Genomic DNA, 16,825 nt, shown 5'->3' with positions numbered 1-16,825 from the left:
TTCAAAGCTGTTTTCATGACTCGAGCAATCTTTTTCAATTTATTATTTGTCAAGTGAAATCATATAAAGTGAAAAGGTAATCTCTCAGTTTCTTCAATTTATGCATTAAATGCAGTAAAAATAATAAATATATATGTGCATGATGGGGGGGGCAGTCTTAGGCAGTGTCCTCATTTAGAATCCTAGTGGCATGAGGGTAGAATAATAATAAGTTTATTTAATAAAGCACCTTTTACAGAACAAAGTCACGAAGTGCTTCACAAGAGTAAAATTGTTACAAATAAGACAAAAGAAATTGTAAAAAGAAACAAGCAATAAAACTGTAAAATAAAACTTAAAATTACAAACATGAGACAAAGGCCAGTTTAAATAGGTGAGTCTTCAGCTGCTTTTTAAAAGTGTCAACAGAGACCACAGAACGTATTTAGCATTGACCGACTGGTTGGTCAATATGTATTTGATCTATTTGAGTGTCACATTTTGGATCAATACTTAGCCTCTATAGGGGCTGCTTAATTGGGTGGCATGGCTAATTAACTCAATGTGTCATTCACAACAAAAGCCTAACCTATTAATGTGTGTGTGTGTGTGTGTGTGTGTGTGTGTGTGTGTGTGTGTGTGTCAGAGATTGCGCCATTTTGACAGACAGGGTGGTAAAAATGTCATCATAATCTATTACTACCCAACATATATTATTATGATAATAAGACATATTTAATACCATGTAATTTCCATTCATTCATTTAAAATGTTTAATCATTAATATACAGAACAAGCTTACAGATTAAGCATTTACTTTAAGGGCAAGAAGAGAAAAGATGAACAGAGACACTGACCATGTGGTCATTTTTCATGTCAACACCATACAAAGAGAATGAATGATCAAATTTACAGTTGAAGCTATAGCTTATACTTTAATTTCTTACTCCGATGGTAACTCAATTGACATCAACATTACAAACAAATAACTCGTGGAGAGAACCATCTGGAAGGGCTTTGAAACTCAACTTGCCATTCGAAAGACCCTTTTCTTAATCCAGAAACTCTGCTCGAGGAGCTTGGTTTCTGCTAGCCATCCACAACAAAGTTGTGTTACTGCTGCATCGCGTCCTGATTTCCCAAACTACGTAAACGGCCCGAGGCCCAAATCACAGAACGCGTGTGCGTTATATATGCGTCAAAAAATGTGTGCCATAAAAAGGAACTTCCATTAACTTCTTATCATCTCGTTAATTTTGACAACCCTAGTTTTAAATCGAATTATTGCCCTCGGTCATCTCTCCTGACTCTCGATGTGCTGCGACTCTGCTGTACGGAGCAGATGCTTTCAGTTGAACTTTGAGTGATTTACTAAAAGTTACGGTAGATCGCACTCAGTGTTCTGTTCTGTCAAAATGACAGATTTTTCCTTCATTGTTAAAGAAATTCAGTCAATGACGGAAAATATTGGGTTAACGCGACAACTAGTGTGTGGGCAGTCCCTGTACAATTCAACACTGAGCTCATTTTGCTTAAGGAACCATGTCCTTCACTGCCTTTCTGTCTAATGTAATTGAAACACATGGACTTAGCTCAGCTGAGCGCTAACACAAGGACTCGAGGGAATATGCGTTCGACTGATGTGGGTGGGTGACATCTTAACACCTTTGACATGATTAGAGGCTGGCTGACGTAAACGGCTGGAAAGGCAATTTTAGTCCCTGAACGGACTGAAATCTGTAGTTTCTCCATACATTATGTATATAAAAGAAATGCATAGCAGGGCATCCAGTCACATGCTCTCAACTCCAATGTACATCACATCCGTCTCATCTGCCTGAAAAAACATCAACATCAAAGCTGCACAAATCAATATTCACTATTAGCCACCCACCAAGAGTCAGGGTCTGTCCGAGATTTTCCTCGCCACTGTAGCACTGAATCCTTGCTCTTGGGGGAATTGTTTGGTCTTTGTAAATGCTAGAGTGTGGTCTAGACCTACTCTATCTGTAAAGTGTCCTGAGATAACGTTTTAATCCCGTTTTGTGTGCTGAAACCACGATGATATCGTCCATTGGCCCAACCCTAAGTATAGCCGATCTGATTTAGGATTTACCATGGTTTAAGAGCTCCGCTCATGGGGAGAGAGAGAGAACAAAACCTGAAGGAGCGTCCCTGTAACTGCGGGCAAACGTTATGGATGTGGAATGTTGCTGCTGAGGAAAATGAACGCTGGGCATGAAGGTTAATAAACAGACAGAATGATTACTCTTTGGTGACAACACACCTAAAAGTACTTGATTCTCAGCTGTGTTAACAGCCCATATCGCCAGGGCAGAGTGGATGGAGGGAAATTAAACTCGGTATAATGGATATGTTTTACAGCAAAGTACAGAAAGACTAAGATGGAGATTACAAGTGTTAAACTCAGTCACCGAGTGGGAAATCTCAGCGTAGGACATGACAGGGGCCATTATTATATAGCTGGCAGGAATCATTAAAAAAACATTTTAGTTGGGTCAAGAATAACATTCCAATTAGAACTGAGAAGGACCTGCTTCTATGTCTGATTGGTGCAGCAGGGAGATGGATGAATACAGTTTCTCCACAGCTGGAGGACAAACTGTCGTGTTGGCATGCTGGACACTATGGACCTCTAATTCACAATGCAGCTGTGCTTATTAAGGTCTGAAAAGAAAGGTCTCTAGAATAATAAATTAAATTGCTTACTTAAGCTGTAACCTGGCAAAATGTTTTCTGTCCAAAGCAACCAGACAGCTGAACTAAAAGTTTGACCGATTATCAGCCTGGCCGATTACTGATTACTTATATTTAGTTTTTGGAATGGTTACTTTTTGTAGTTGATGCCGATAAAATACTTTAATTTAAAAGTATTTAAATTGGCTCTGATGCAGCCGCTTCTCTCTGTCTTTAGTCACCAAGGCAGGTTTATTTTCCACCTGCTGCCAGAGTTGAAGTATCTTCAATTTTCTTGTACGCAAAGCAGAGTGCAGATCAATGGACAAGGGTTCCCTGAAATATATAAATGTTTTGTTAGTCTGGAGACTGCCAGACCCTACTCCACAGGGTCTTTTTAAATTCAACAAGCTATTTGTTGTATTTTAGCAGAAAACTAAAGGCAGCAGAAAGGCAGAACGGAGTACACTTAAATATGTTTATTTATTGCAAATAATATTGTTAATGGAAAATTCAACATATTTTCCTCATATCATGTAGCCCTAGTGTGAAAGACTATATCATCTTGCCCAGCCCTAACCGCAGTGTATACAGCTGTCATTGGTATTCCATTTGTGATGCTGAAAGTACGGCGGCCGAGACTGTACAACACAAACACATAAGCTACAACACAAACACATAAGCGACAACGGAAGTGAGTGTGTTGTTGAAAAAACGGAGCCGGCGGATGAGGTCCGTTTCAGAAAGCAGGTTTAGTGAAATCTCTGGGTTTGTTAACCCTGAGATGAGGGCAACTCTGGGTTTTCTGTTTCAGAAAGAGAGATTATTTAAACCTGAGAGAGAGAGGTAACTCCAGCCCATTTCAGAAAGAGAGGTAACTTAACCTCAGAGTCAGTTACTATGGTAACTGAGTCTGTCAACCTAACCTGGTCGGGAGCAGGTTTTCTTCAAGAAACCTTGAGTTTCTCTCAGTCTCCTCCCTCTGACATGGCGCGCTTTAATTACCTTATTCATTCATTCAGTCTGTATCAGACGCATTTTAGCGCAGTTTGTTATCTGCAAGAATAAAAAAAAACGGGTTGGTTTATTAACCGTGTTAGGCAGACTATAAAATGTTTTTTTTCTCAAAACATGGCATTTCCTGTTGTCGACGATCCCGTTGATGAAGAAGCTGTATTACTTTCCAGGGAGTTAAACATACGTCGGGAGATGATATTGTGGCCCCGACTAGAGATGTATTTTCATATCCAGATACTAACCTACCTATTTGAGCACCCAGTCTATCAGTTACAGTGGGGGAAATAAGTATTTGACCAGTTGCTGATTTTGCAGGTTTGCCCACTTACAAAGAATGCAAAAATCTACAATTTTAATCATATGTACATTCTAACAGTGAAAGACAGAATCCCAAAGAAAATTCCAGAAAATCACATCATATGAATTTATTAAAATTGATAACCATCTGATGAGGAAAAACAAGTATTTGACCCCCTGGACAAACAGCATGTTAATATTTTGTAGAAAAGCCATTATTGGCCAGCACAGATGTCAAACGGTTTTTATAGTTGGTGACAAGGTTTGTGCACATTTTGGCCAGGGATTTTGCCCACTCCTCCCTGCAGACAGCCTCCAAATCATTCAGGTTCCGAGGTTGTCGCCTGGCAACTCAAATTTTAAGCTCCCTCCAAAGATTTTCAATCGGATTCAGGTCTGGAGACTGGCTAGGCCACTCCAGAACCTTGATGTGCTTCTTCTTCAGCCACTCTTTTGTTGCTTTGGTGGTGTGCTTAGGGTCGTTGTCGTGCTGAAACACCCATCCTCGACCCATCTTCAGCTCTCTCACTGAGGGAAGGAGATGTCGGTCCAGAATTCCACGATACATGGCCCCGTCCATCCTCCCCTCAATACGATGGAGTTGTCCCGTCCCCTTGGCTGAAAAGCACCCCCAAAGCATGATGTTGCCACCACCATGCTTGACGGTGGGGATGGTGTTCTTTGGGTTGTACTTGGTGTTCTTTGCCCTCCAAACACGACGAGTTGAGTTGAGGCCAAAAAGTTCTATTTTGGTCTCATCTGACCACATCACCTTCTTCCAGGCCTCTTCTGAGTCGTCCAGGTGGTGAATGGCGAACTTCATGCGGGCCTGTACATGTTTCTTCTTGAGCAGGGGACCTTGCGTGCGCTGCAGGATTTCAATCCATGACGGGCGTAGTGTGTTACCAACCGTTTCTTTTTGTAACTGTGGTCCCAGCTGCCTTCAGTTGATTCATCAGTTCCCCCCTTGTGGTTTTGGGATGATTCTTCACCGTTCGCATGATCAGGGACACCCCACCAGGCAAGATCTTGTGTGGAGGCCCAGACCGAGGGAGGTTGGCGGTGGTGTGGTGCTTCTTCCATTTCCTGATAACTGCACCGACAGTTGATCTTTTCTCTCCAAGTTGCTTTCCGATTCTCTTGTAGCCCATCCCAGCCTTGTGCAGATCAACAATCTTGTCCCTGATGTCCGTAGAAAGCTCTTTGGTCTTGCCCATCGTGGTGATGTTGGATGCTGGTTGTTTGGGTGTTGACAGTTGTCTTTTATACAGGTAACGAGGTGAGGCAGGTGTATTTGATGTAGATAATTGGTTCGGATTGGGGCTGTGTCTTAAAGAAAGACTAACTGGCTTGTAGGAGCCAGAATACTTGCTGTTTGTCCAGGGGGTCAAATACTTGTTTTTCCTCATCAGATGGTTATCAATTTTAATAAATTCATATGATGTGATTTTCTGGAATTTTCTTTGGGATTCTGTCTTTCACTGTTAGAATGTACATATGATTACAATTGTAGATTTTTGCATTCTTTGTAAGTGGGCAAACCTGCAAAATCAGCAAGGGGTCAAATACTTATTTCCCCCACTGTATGTAGCCTACGTACTCTTATCCGTCCTCATGTCACTAACGTCACCCATCGTGGACATGCTCTACATTCCAGCACATTCTTTGTGTCACATTACGTTTTTTTGCAAACAGCAGTTTTCTTTACAACATTGGTGATGCGGAGCATATTAGTAAAGCCGTCAGAAGAGTGTGATTCGCTCTGAAACATTTTTGTAGTGTTCCCTGGACACAAACCAGTAAGGGCCATTAAAAAAAGAGTTCCACAGGATTGCAGGTGAATGATGTAAACCCTTTTTAAATAAAAGATTATGAATTATAATTCTGTTAATGATGATGCTGCAGCCTCAGAATGGGATTAGAAGGCCTAGGACTTTTTCGCCCGTAGGATTGCGCCTAAATGAAACAGATTAGCCTATTGGTTCAATACCATTTCACCAGTAATATTATACTTATGAATAAATATGATATTAATACACTATATTGGAACTTACGCATTTACTCTCCCATGCAAATTCTCTCTCTTTTGCAGTAGCCGCTGTGTTGCTTTTTTAACAAAATACATGTTCAAACTCGCTATTTTTTTTGCGCATGAGTATTTCCGCCGACCAGTTTGTTTGTGGTTGTTACCATGGTGAATCGTAGTATCATGGCTCCATTCATGCTGCCTTTTTTAATGTGGTGGGGCACACACTTAAGTCGGCGTTGACTGAACCAACTCAAATCAGCTGTTCTGTCGCCACGTTGCGTGTTATCGCGAGAACGCGACGTACTATCGCGAGAACAACGTCACACGCCTGTTAAAAATAAAAAATGGTTGGGTTTAGGAAAAGAACACAGGGAAAGGCTTTAGTAACAAAACGGTGACAAAAACACGGAAAAAAACAACAAAAACACGCTTAGGAAAACAATAAATGGTTGGGTTTAGGAAAGAAACATTGGGGAAGGCTTAAAAAATAAAAATAAAAAACGGCTGAAAAATCACCACATGCGGAACCCAGCTCTTCCGGGTGAAAGTCCTGTGTTTTACCCATCTGGCACCCCAGCCTACCTCCTTACCCAGTCCCACGTTCCTTTATACTACTCGCTACGGCAGAAACTCCCTCGCAATGTAGGTTAATGGCAGCCAATTTGCGTTGATATACACGCTAAATTGCGATTATGCGTCTTGATAACACGCCAAAACGGCATACAAATTGGCGTGTCATACAAACGCCAATTCATGAGATCAGTCTGTAAATAAAGATTAAAGATTTAAAGAACACAACAGCAACATCCTGTTCCACATATCTTGATCTACAACCCATGTAAACAGTTGAATTGAGAACTGCATTTTGCCAAAGTACACCTGCTAACTGCGGGGAAGAAACAGTTCTGGAAAAAGGTGTTGATTATCCGGAGTAACTGGTTTATAGTATTTGGAAACAGATGTAGCTGCCTTGGCAGACAACAAAATGCCATTTAGCTCCATTGTAATGGGATAAATGAATGTCTATATGTGTTAACATATGTGTTAAGGTATTAGAATATTTGGTTGTGTTTTGAGCTGAACAGCACATTTAAACCTAAACTTCAAAAGCACAATCTCTATCTTCATCTTCTCCATTTTTCCTTCTCAACAACATTATCTCCTTTTTCACTTGTTAGCTGGCCAAACACTAATTAGATGTAGCTTGCAAGTTGTTGTTGAAGTTTGTGTTGCATAGCAACAACAGTGATGTAAGGCGTCTCGCAGCCTTTGAGCTCCCATTCTCTGTTTCTAATGACGCTCCCAGTTTTGCTTCGAGTTTGAGCAGGCAACGAAGCCTCCGATCAGAACACGGGCTTATCGGTAAATGAGACCCTGACTCTAAGTGATGTCTATGAGATTATTTTTCATTACCAGGAAACATAAAGTAACTAACTCCCCCTCCTCTAATACGCACTAACAAGCAGTGAAAGCAGAGGAACAGTTGCTGTGTCTATATCACATAAGATAGGAACCCAGCCGTGCGTCCCTTGCTGTGCTATGCTCCCCACCAGCAACACAAGATAGCTTTAAGACTGCTAAATTGCACAGCGATTGCTATTTCGCTCCTCTGTCCGTTTTCACAAATGGGGTGTAAGTGTTCAGTGACACACAGCTCTACCTGGCAGCTGTGGTCACTCCTCACACTGGCTCTTCTCTCTCTCCTTCCTGTTTCCCTGTTTGCTCAGACAGAAGCTGACAGGGAGAGTAAATGCCAGCTGGGTTAATAAGTTAAAAGGTCCCTCTGTCTCCCTCCCTCTCAAACTCTTAGGTCTTAGTTTGCTCATGATTTTCCTCCATCATTGTATTTAGGGTTCCAGTGGACCATGGCTGGGGGGACTGGGGGATTTATAAAACTGGGGGCTGAAAAGTTTCAGTTTCAGTATCAATGACGTTTGTAGCACAGAGTATCTAAAACTGTTAAGTTCTGAAAGTTGGCATTGAATGCTTGCTCAGATTACTGCTCTCCTTCATTTATTCTTCAATCACATACTTTCTATTTTACCTATTTCTTGTATAGCTGCTTGTATTTAGAGAACATATACCATTTAATAGTGTTGACATCTTTTAAAAAAAAAAAAGCTTTTTCATCTTGTTAAAATAAAAAAGGGGGGTTTTATATTCAAAATCTTTTAAATGTAGTAAAAACTTAGGTATTGCGCAAGGATAAACCACAACTTAATGTATTAAAACCATTAGGATTAATGCTATGCTTAGATAATACCTTAAAGGTTCACTGTGATTAGATTTTGTGACTAGCCCCCAAATCCCCATCCCCCCACAAAATTGATTTGTTGAAGTGAAAATGTTACATATAGCCACTTTAATAACTTTAATAAATTAAATGATGTAGCACTTTCAAACTAAATGAAAAAAGTAAATCAGTCATTTTTACTTAAGTGAAAGATAAATATACTTGTCCAAAAGGACAAGTGCCTCAAAATTCTTCTCACTTCCTCTGCATTGTATTTCTCTTTGTTCCCCTTCCCCATCTCCTTGCATGTACACAGAGCCTGACTCAGTGCCAGCTTTGAAAAGTCGCAGATCATCTAAAGGCTTTCTGTGAGGCAAAGTTGCCACTCTAAAAGTAATTATGTCTCATTACAGTGGAAATGGGAGAACAGGGTTTCCTGGCGCCTAAAGATCAATAACCCCACCTTCCCGTCCCCAACATACACTCACATACACACGCACACAAACACATAAAGCTGAGTTATTCCCATGTCTGGCTACTTAATAGTAGATGTTGATGAAAATGTAGAATCTCCTCTGAGGGGAAATAATGATGATTGTTGTTTATTCTTTGCTGGTTTTTTATCTTTTGTGTATTCATTGTCTCCGTCCATTTGCATTACTCATGTATTGATTTAATTTGGGACTCTTGTGTTTCCGTTGTGTTGCCATTAGGGGCTGAAGGTCTTAATGTGTTTTGCATGTGGATGGAAGCAGAGCTGCCTCGCTGGTCCAAAGGGCCCCAGTGACCCAGGGTTTGTTTAGTAGGGGTGTCTGGATCAATAGATCTATTCAATCCTCAATGAACCAAAGTGAAAATATCGATTGTGTATCGTCATCTTTAAAATGCGCCTTTATTGTGAAATTCCCACTTCATATTTATTCTTTTTATGAAAAAGAGTAGTTTGTTTTTAATTTAAATGTCTGGAAGAGCTTAGTAGAATTGTCAAATCATATTTTAGCTGCTTTTTGTAAGTTGATATACTGTAAATGTAATAGGCTTAGGGTATTGTCTGATATTGGTCGCAGGCCCCTGAATTGAATCAAATCGGCATCGTATCGTGGCAGACTTTGTGATATCAGTAAATATTGTATCGTTGTCCAAAGAATCAATATAATATCGTAATAAAACGTGAGATCTACACCCCAATTGTTAAGTAACCGCTGGTGGCTCATTCTGTTTGTACTGATTGTAGGATGTAAGCTGCATGTAATACCAACATCAATTCCCAATGTGGAACTGTCCTTCCAACACAAATCAGTACAAGCATCAGTCATCAGTTTTCAAATTAACTTTAGTGTTAACGCATCATTTGTTCTACTTATGTGATCTATGGAAACAATTTCCCCATAAAAGTCTGATTTGCGATTCAACAGTGTACAGTGCTTCCCATACATACTGTAGGTTCTACTTTTTTTTACAGCGCACACAGATCAGCGGCCTCCAGCCCCTGCCCCTCGTGAAGTCCTGCGCCACGTGTATGACAGCATCAACGTTGCACTTCAGGCTCAGAGGATATCGTCAGTAGTAGCGTGCTGCTGGTGGTCTTGCCGTGGGATTAACTGAATAGAAACACCGCGGCCACACCTCCAACAGCCCCCCAAACGTCATTCATCAGAGTTTGGTTGGTCACAATGGCTAATATTTGCAAACCGAGTCTTCAGTTTCCATTCTCCGTGCATGTATCCATTAACTGTATTTATAGAATCGAGCCCGAATTAAACCTGAGATTTTATTAAGTGGGCTGCGAAAGTTTTAAACTACAACTCAGAGTTGTTTGAATGACTGAAATCTGCTCAGGTGAGAGCTAAATGAGTGCAACAGTGACATGTATAGTACAGAACAGTGTGTTTAGGATCCCCAAAACATGGATTAATATACTTCAAAAAACAAAAAATGATCTAAATGAACAAGAATTAGCTTTAGATAGCGTTAGTCTTATATGATTTAACAGGAGTTAGGAGGAGACAGTGTTGAGATTCATAATAACATGTAACTTTCTGTATGGATCATAGTATAGTATTAAAGGTCCAATATGTAATATATTTACTGTAATAAATCCAAAAATGACCCCAATGCGTCATCAGATATTAAGGAAACATGCCAAGTTGAAATACTATCTTTTCTGACAACAATGCTAATGCCAGAATTTCCGTTACGTGACGGAATTTCTGCCTGTGTGTTGTTATCAACCGCCCAGTTTGTCAGCCAGGCCGGGTTGCCAAATATACCTGTAAAAAGAGATGTATTTGAAAGATGGAGACAGCTTAGAGCCCAAAAGGACTCAGACTTGGCTAATTTAAAAAAATAAATAGTTTCTGGCTAATTTATCACAACTACTATGGACAGGCATTTTTTGTCATTTCAACATTCGTGTAGCTACTCACATTGAATTATTTAGCTAGAGTACCCGAGTTGGTTATTCGCAAAAACAATGGAGACACAGCCAGTAAAGTGATCCCAACTGGTCCTGGCTAATGCCGCCATGCTAACCCTGCTAACTGCTAACGTTACAAGAGGTCACGGCTATTTACAACGTGTAGCCTGCTCAGCGGCCATAGCCGACAACGGTGAGTTATTTAAGCCACGAGAGGGGGGCTGTAAATTGAAAAGAGAGGACTGTGAGTTTGCAGTGTGTTCAGCGATTGTTGCAGTAATTCTAAGCCAATAAAGTGTTCAGTCGGGTGGAAAAGGACAGCAAGGTAGTGGTATTTTTAGCAGTTCACACCGTAATTCTAAGCCGAGGAAGTGGGTCTGTCAGTTGGGTACAGAGCTCTGGTTGAGCACAGGCTTTTATGACAATAAAGCCAGCATCTAACGTTAGCTACTCTGCTGTGCTGTGGAGTAATGTCTGACTATGTGAGACAAGCGTCTAGCAACAGGTATTTTATCTGCTGAACCATAACATTTGACAAGCCAACCAGATTTAATTGACAAAGCACATCATGGCTACACTTCATTAGTATCTGTATCGTCTTCCTTTGACTAGTTTATTACTGAACCCAGCCATCATGTGCCGCGCCGCCAAATCCTGCGCCACCCACCACCACAAGTACATTCTCACCCTGTGGGAAACACTAGTGTAGATGTGTAAGGATAGAATCAGGATAGAAAAACAAGACATATACTGTAACCTGAGCACATGGTGGGGGTTGGTTGGTTGTGGGAGGCTTCTCTGCTGTAATTAGTGCTGTTCTTTAACCCAGCATAAGGCTCCAACCACTATCGAATGCATTACAATTTATCTCCGATACCGCTGCTGGCAATAATCCAGCAGATAATTAAGAGCAGTAAAAATGGATCCTGTGAATTGCAGCTCCCACACCCTTAATTCTATATTAAACATTTATTTTCCAACCCGCTTTGCTCTTTCTGTCAGACATGAAATGCCTAATGGATGCTGCTGAGCTAAGAGCTATTTTGTTTGAATTGTTAAAAACTGTATTTCACGATAAAAGCGGAAAGTGAGGAGAAACAAAAATGTGTCATCTGTCAGGTCTAAAATAGGTTGCTCAAGGAATGTTTTGAAACGTTAATTTTGGTTAAGTCGTCGTCTCTTTTAGTTTGTGGAGACAGAAATTCCACTTAACAGGGCTCCAGACTGCGACCAAATGGTCGCATTTTGCGACCAAAATTTGAGAGTGTGCGACTGAATTTTACATCCAGTCCCACGTGTAAATTTGCCCCTTTTTTTTACACGTTAAATGTTGAAATGTCGGTACCTGAGCGCATAAGCGCAAGCTTATCTGTCTTCTCTGAAAGTTGACAGAGAGCAGAGCTCTAACACAAACACTCGCACACACACGCAGAGCTGCAGACGGTGCAAACTACATCGGCTCTGCAGTTTTGTTGAAGTCACGGCAATGCCGAGAAAGTGGTTTCAAGTGTGGTTACAGTTTTTAAAAACTTCATGCAGACAGCGTTTGCTGTGATATGATAGTAATGGCGAGGCGGAAGCGGTCGCGGTGCTGTTGACGTTACACTTCCTCTGAGACAAGCAGCAGTCACAAGAGTGGTTTCTATGCCCTGAGGACTGACTGACAGGCTGAGGTTTGAAGGCAAGGCAACTTTATTTCTACAGCACCTTTCAGCAACAAGGCAACTCAAAGTGCTTTACATGAAACATTAAAGAGCAATTCAAAACGGTCATGATGAAAATAAAACAGGCTAAAATATAATATACAAATACAAGAATAAAAGTTACAGTGAGTAAGAAATTAATAATTATTCAATTTAATAGGTTGTAGGATTTTTATTTTTGTTTAATTTCTTTAGAGTGTAACATATTCTAATAAAATAACAATGTTCTAAGTACATAGGATAAATAGGTTTGGAATTATTTTTACAACTGAAATAATTGTTTTGTAATTACAGAAGGAAAGAAAGTACCGTTGGGTACTGGAACAGAATTCCAGGTATCTGTACCGATATTGGTTCAGATGCGAAAGGTACCCAACCCTAAGGGTAGTAGCCTAAACAATGCATGTTTGCATTCATTGTAATTGTAGACTAGAGCTGGTATATTCTTTTTATATTTTGTTTACGGTCATGACAGCAATGGTGCCTTCTATGTTGAATCTTCCAAAGTGACACTGAATTTGAAACAGCACATTGTAATTTCTGCATCTATTATCAAAGTATTTATTAGTAATACAGTGGAAATTAGTAGAAATGTGAATATTTGGTTAGCATGTTGATTGAAATTTTCAGTTGGGGGCCACTGTGCTCCTAGTGAAAAAAGTTAGTATGGAGCCCTGACTTAAGTTGTGTGTGACAGGCTGACTGAGACACCTGTTAATCAGGCAAACACCGCCAAACATAACCATATTAAAGGCTTAAAATCTTCCTAATGACACTATCATTTTTATAATCAGCAGTAAGAAAAACATGCATCTTAAAATTTGTTAGATGTGGAGATTATGACTTCTTGTGGAAGGAAATGCAAAACTACATTGGGTTTATATTTGAACAAGAGAAGTTAAAAGAGTACTCCACCGATTAAGCGCTGTGGTCCTATTACATTGTTGGACTCACGGAGGACAGATCAAAAAAACAATCAAAATGATTGCGGGAGTAGAGCTGCACGATTACGGCCAAAATGATAATCACAATTATTTTATTTCAATATTGAGGTCACGGTTATTTACCACAATTTTTCTTTGACTTTAGGGACAAAATACTTGTATTGCACTTTTACATTTAAATAAACAGAGCACTGCTTTTGGTTCCATGTTGTTCCAAATCCTTGCATCAAAATAAGTAGGGCTGGACTATTTGGATATTCCTTTCGTTGGGTAGGTATTTGACTTGAACGAGGACCACAAGAGTAAAAAAGAAGAACGCGTGTCGGACAAACAAAGATGTCCAGGCACTTGTTAGTATTTGGGGGAAAAGAGGCCTTTTTAGAGGGAGCTTTGGCGCTTAGAAACCAAAATATGTACCAGAACTTTTGTCAGTGTAGGGGATACAGCACACAGCCTAATACTGCTTAGGGAAACAACTTAAAAATGACAGGCTGGAGATTGTAGGCCCAACAGTCTCTCTATGCCCGGTTGAGTGGCATGTTCACTTTATTTCTAAGGCACATTTCAGCAGCAAGGCAATTCAAAGTGCTTTACATCAAACATTAAAGAGCATTTAAAAAGAGATGGAATATAAAAAACAAGAAAATAGAACAAGATACAAATACAAGAATAAAAGTTCCAGTGCAGTGTGAGAAATGAATAAATATTTGATTTCATAGGTTGTAGGGATGGGTTTGGGAGGAGTTTTATTTTGTGTGGCGTTGGTATTTTAAAAACTGAAATAATGTTTTTGTTATTACAGAGGGAAAGTACCCCAAAAAAAGTACCATTGGGTAACAGAACCGAATTTCAAGTACCGGTAAAAATGTGAACGGTATCTTTTGGAAGTCGGTGGAAACCGGCAAAGAAATTGCCTCAATTCGATCTATTTACTATTCTTATGTAGGCAACCATCCATAGCTCTGCCACTCTGCTCACTGCTGTGCATAGCTGATTAAGACTCGAGCAGCCATTTTACTCATTGATAATGAAGCACAGGCCATTGTAGATACTTGCCTTCTCTTTTGTTCGGAGTGTCATGGATTCTAAATGTTTTTCTGTTAATTACACTTCCGTCAGTGACTGCAAGGAGATAAGCTGAGAATGGACGCCATCGGGCTCTTTTAGGGTTTTCTCAGTAATTTGGCGCCTGAATGCACCAGAGCACAAATAAACAACAAGAACCAGAGAGTCTCAAGGTGTTAAATGTTTCAGTCTAAATCCATTAAAAGGATGTCTGGCTACATTAGGACATTACTTAAGCTGCAGCACAACAGTATTCAAAACCACAGGGGCTGTTACAATGTCTGTGTGATGCTGAGGACTCTAGTTTTATACGATAAGTAAAGGTGCCTTTTGAATCCTTTTTAATTGATTTTCAGTGTCAGTTTGTGCAGTTACAGTAAGATAACGGAAACAAACATATGAAAGTAAGTGCATACAAACACCACAGGGTGTGAGAATGCTGTCGATTATTAGGAATCTCAATATCAGTGTAATCATTTGGATTCAATATGGTCAGGAAATAGAAGGAAACATTTGTGATTCTTGTAGGAGTGTTGGGGCATCGTAGCAAATACTCAACATGAGAGAACATAACAGGGATGTCACGAGAACCAGTCCTTCGGTATCAACTCGGTACCAGCATCGCAGCACAGAGTAGCAGGAGTCAGATTTCACTCATCACCTGACGAGACCGGCAGATGATAGCGGAGGATTTGGTTTTAAAGAGAAAAGCAAAAGAGCAGAACATGTTTATAATACCAAACAGCTATCACTGAAACAAGTTTGCTCCATCCATCCTAAAAAAAAAAAAAAAAAAAAAAAACAGTTCCTTTTAAAAGTAGATTCACGATTGTGACCTGAAAGCCCTCTACAGATGTAGAGGACATGTTCAACTTGGCGGTAATATACAGTATGAAGTGTGCATAAATGCCCTTTTGGCTCAAATTTCCACATTCAAAATGAAAACCACACAGCCATTCTAAACAATATAAGAGTTAACAGACACAAAGCTCCAGAGAGTTCCAGAGGTTTTCTGGCTGCTGTGCGGGACGAGGGAAAAGCAAATCAACCTCTGCGAGATCACGAATCCACCGGGCTAAATTTAGTTTGCTGCTGCGAGTGGCGCTCGCGTCGCTCCTGATGCAACGGTGTGCACAGGCTTACCTTAGCCCGAGTGGCTCATTAACACACTGCAGGGTGCACGCAGCCTATGATCTCTCTCTGTGTAAGGACACCGAGGCAGCGGAGCTTGATAAGAAGCTTCAGCGGATCAATGGAAATGTCTGACGTGAAATATTTAATACTCCCCTCTACCCCCTGCTTATCGTCAGGACTTTATGGATCAGCAGTGTGTTTCCCTTCTTCAGTAGGCTACATCGCAAACCTGCAACCCTTCTACTCAATAATCTGTAAATCCCATACCATTTGGTCAGCCAATGACCTGATTTAGGGCTGGGCAATATATCGATATATGAGGCTAGATAGCGTCTTAAATTGTGTTCTGCATCTGTTTTCTTTTCCTGGTTTTAAAGGCTACATTACAGTAAAGTGATTTTCTTGACTGGTGCAGCTGTTCTTTTATTTGCCTTTACCCACTTAGTCAATATGTCCACATTAATGATTATTTTTCAAAAATCTCATTGTGTAAATATTTTGTGAAAGCACCAATTGTCTAAAAAAATTGTCAAAATGTGTAAAAAATATTCTGATATTTGATTTTCTCCATATTGCCCAGCTCTAACCTGACTTGCGGTTTTAGTAGTGGCATTTAAAAGTGATTTTGGCAGCGCTACAGCATGCAAATTCACTAAAAAAAGAGAGAGGAAGTACAGAGATAGGTAATGACAGTCAACACACCCATCTTCATTAAACAGACATTTCCCTGATCACAATGATCTCATTCTGTCTCTGTGAATTTATTTCTCGTCTGTGTTTACAGTCACAGTAACACATTGGTCAGCGCCTGCTGTCAGCACAAAAGCAAACTATTTTAAGGTATCATACAACGGTGTGAAAATGTTTGAAACTGTATATATTTCCAAGGAAACAGAGTTGCTGTGGCTTGCATTGGCTTCGCAGGAGACACATACAGTACAAACAATGATAGTCTCAAAAATATCCTATATAGCCTGCTACAGAATATGGATCCATTCAAAAACGTTTTACCTTTTTTTTTATTCAATTACAAAGTCAGTAGGCCTACATTTTTTTTTCCACTAGATAATACAGTCAGTGGATGTTTTGGCCCAATTTTACCTCAGGGGCCACACTGGGGCCAGCTGTTCTTTTAGAGGGGAAAATTAAAATAACCCAGAAGTAAAGCACTGATTTAAGAGGTGGCGCAGTGCAGGGACAAATTGAGGGAAAGCAAAGTCAGACATATAAAAAAAAAAATAAAAAATCAAAGATATACGGTATTACCTTATTTTTTACAGTCTATGGGTAAGACACGGAGTTGTTCTAGCA

The 16,825-nt window shown here is 40.1% G+C and overlaps 1 long non-coding RNA gene across 2 annotated transcripts in view; it reads right to left on the bottom strand.

The window, feature by feature from the left end:
- The window catches only part of LOC114550437 (uncharacterized), a 68,083-nt gene that overhangs the window by 48,924 nt on the left and 2,334 nt on the right, over window positions 1–16,825 (bottom strand). The window lies entirely within an intron of this gene.

This window comes from Perca flavescens, chromosome 23 (genome assembly GCF_004354835.1).
Source record: "Perca flavescens isolate YP-PL-M2 chromosome 23, PFLA_1.0, whole genome shotgun sequence".
In the NCBI taxonomy this organism is placed as follows: domain Eukaryota; kingdom Metazoa; phylum Chordata; class Actinopteri; order Perciformes; family Percidae; genus Perca; species Perca flavescens.
The sequence above is the reverse complement of the archived record's forward strand: the minus strand, read 5'-3'. Positions and strand labels throughout refer to the sequence as shown.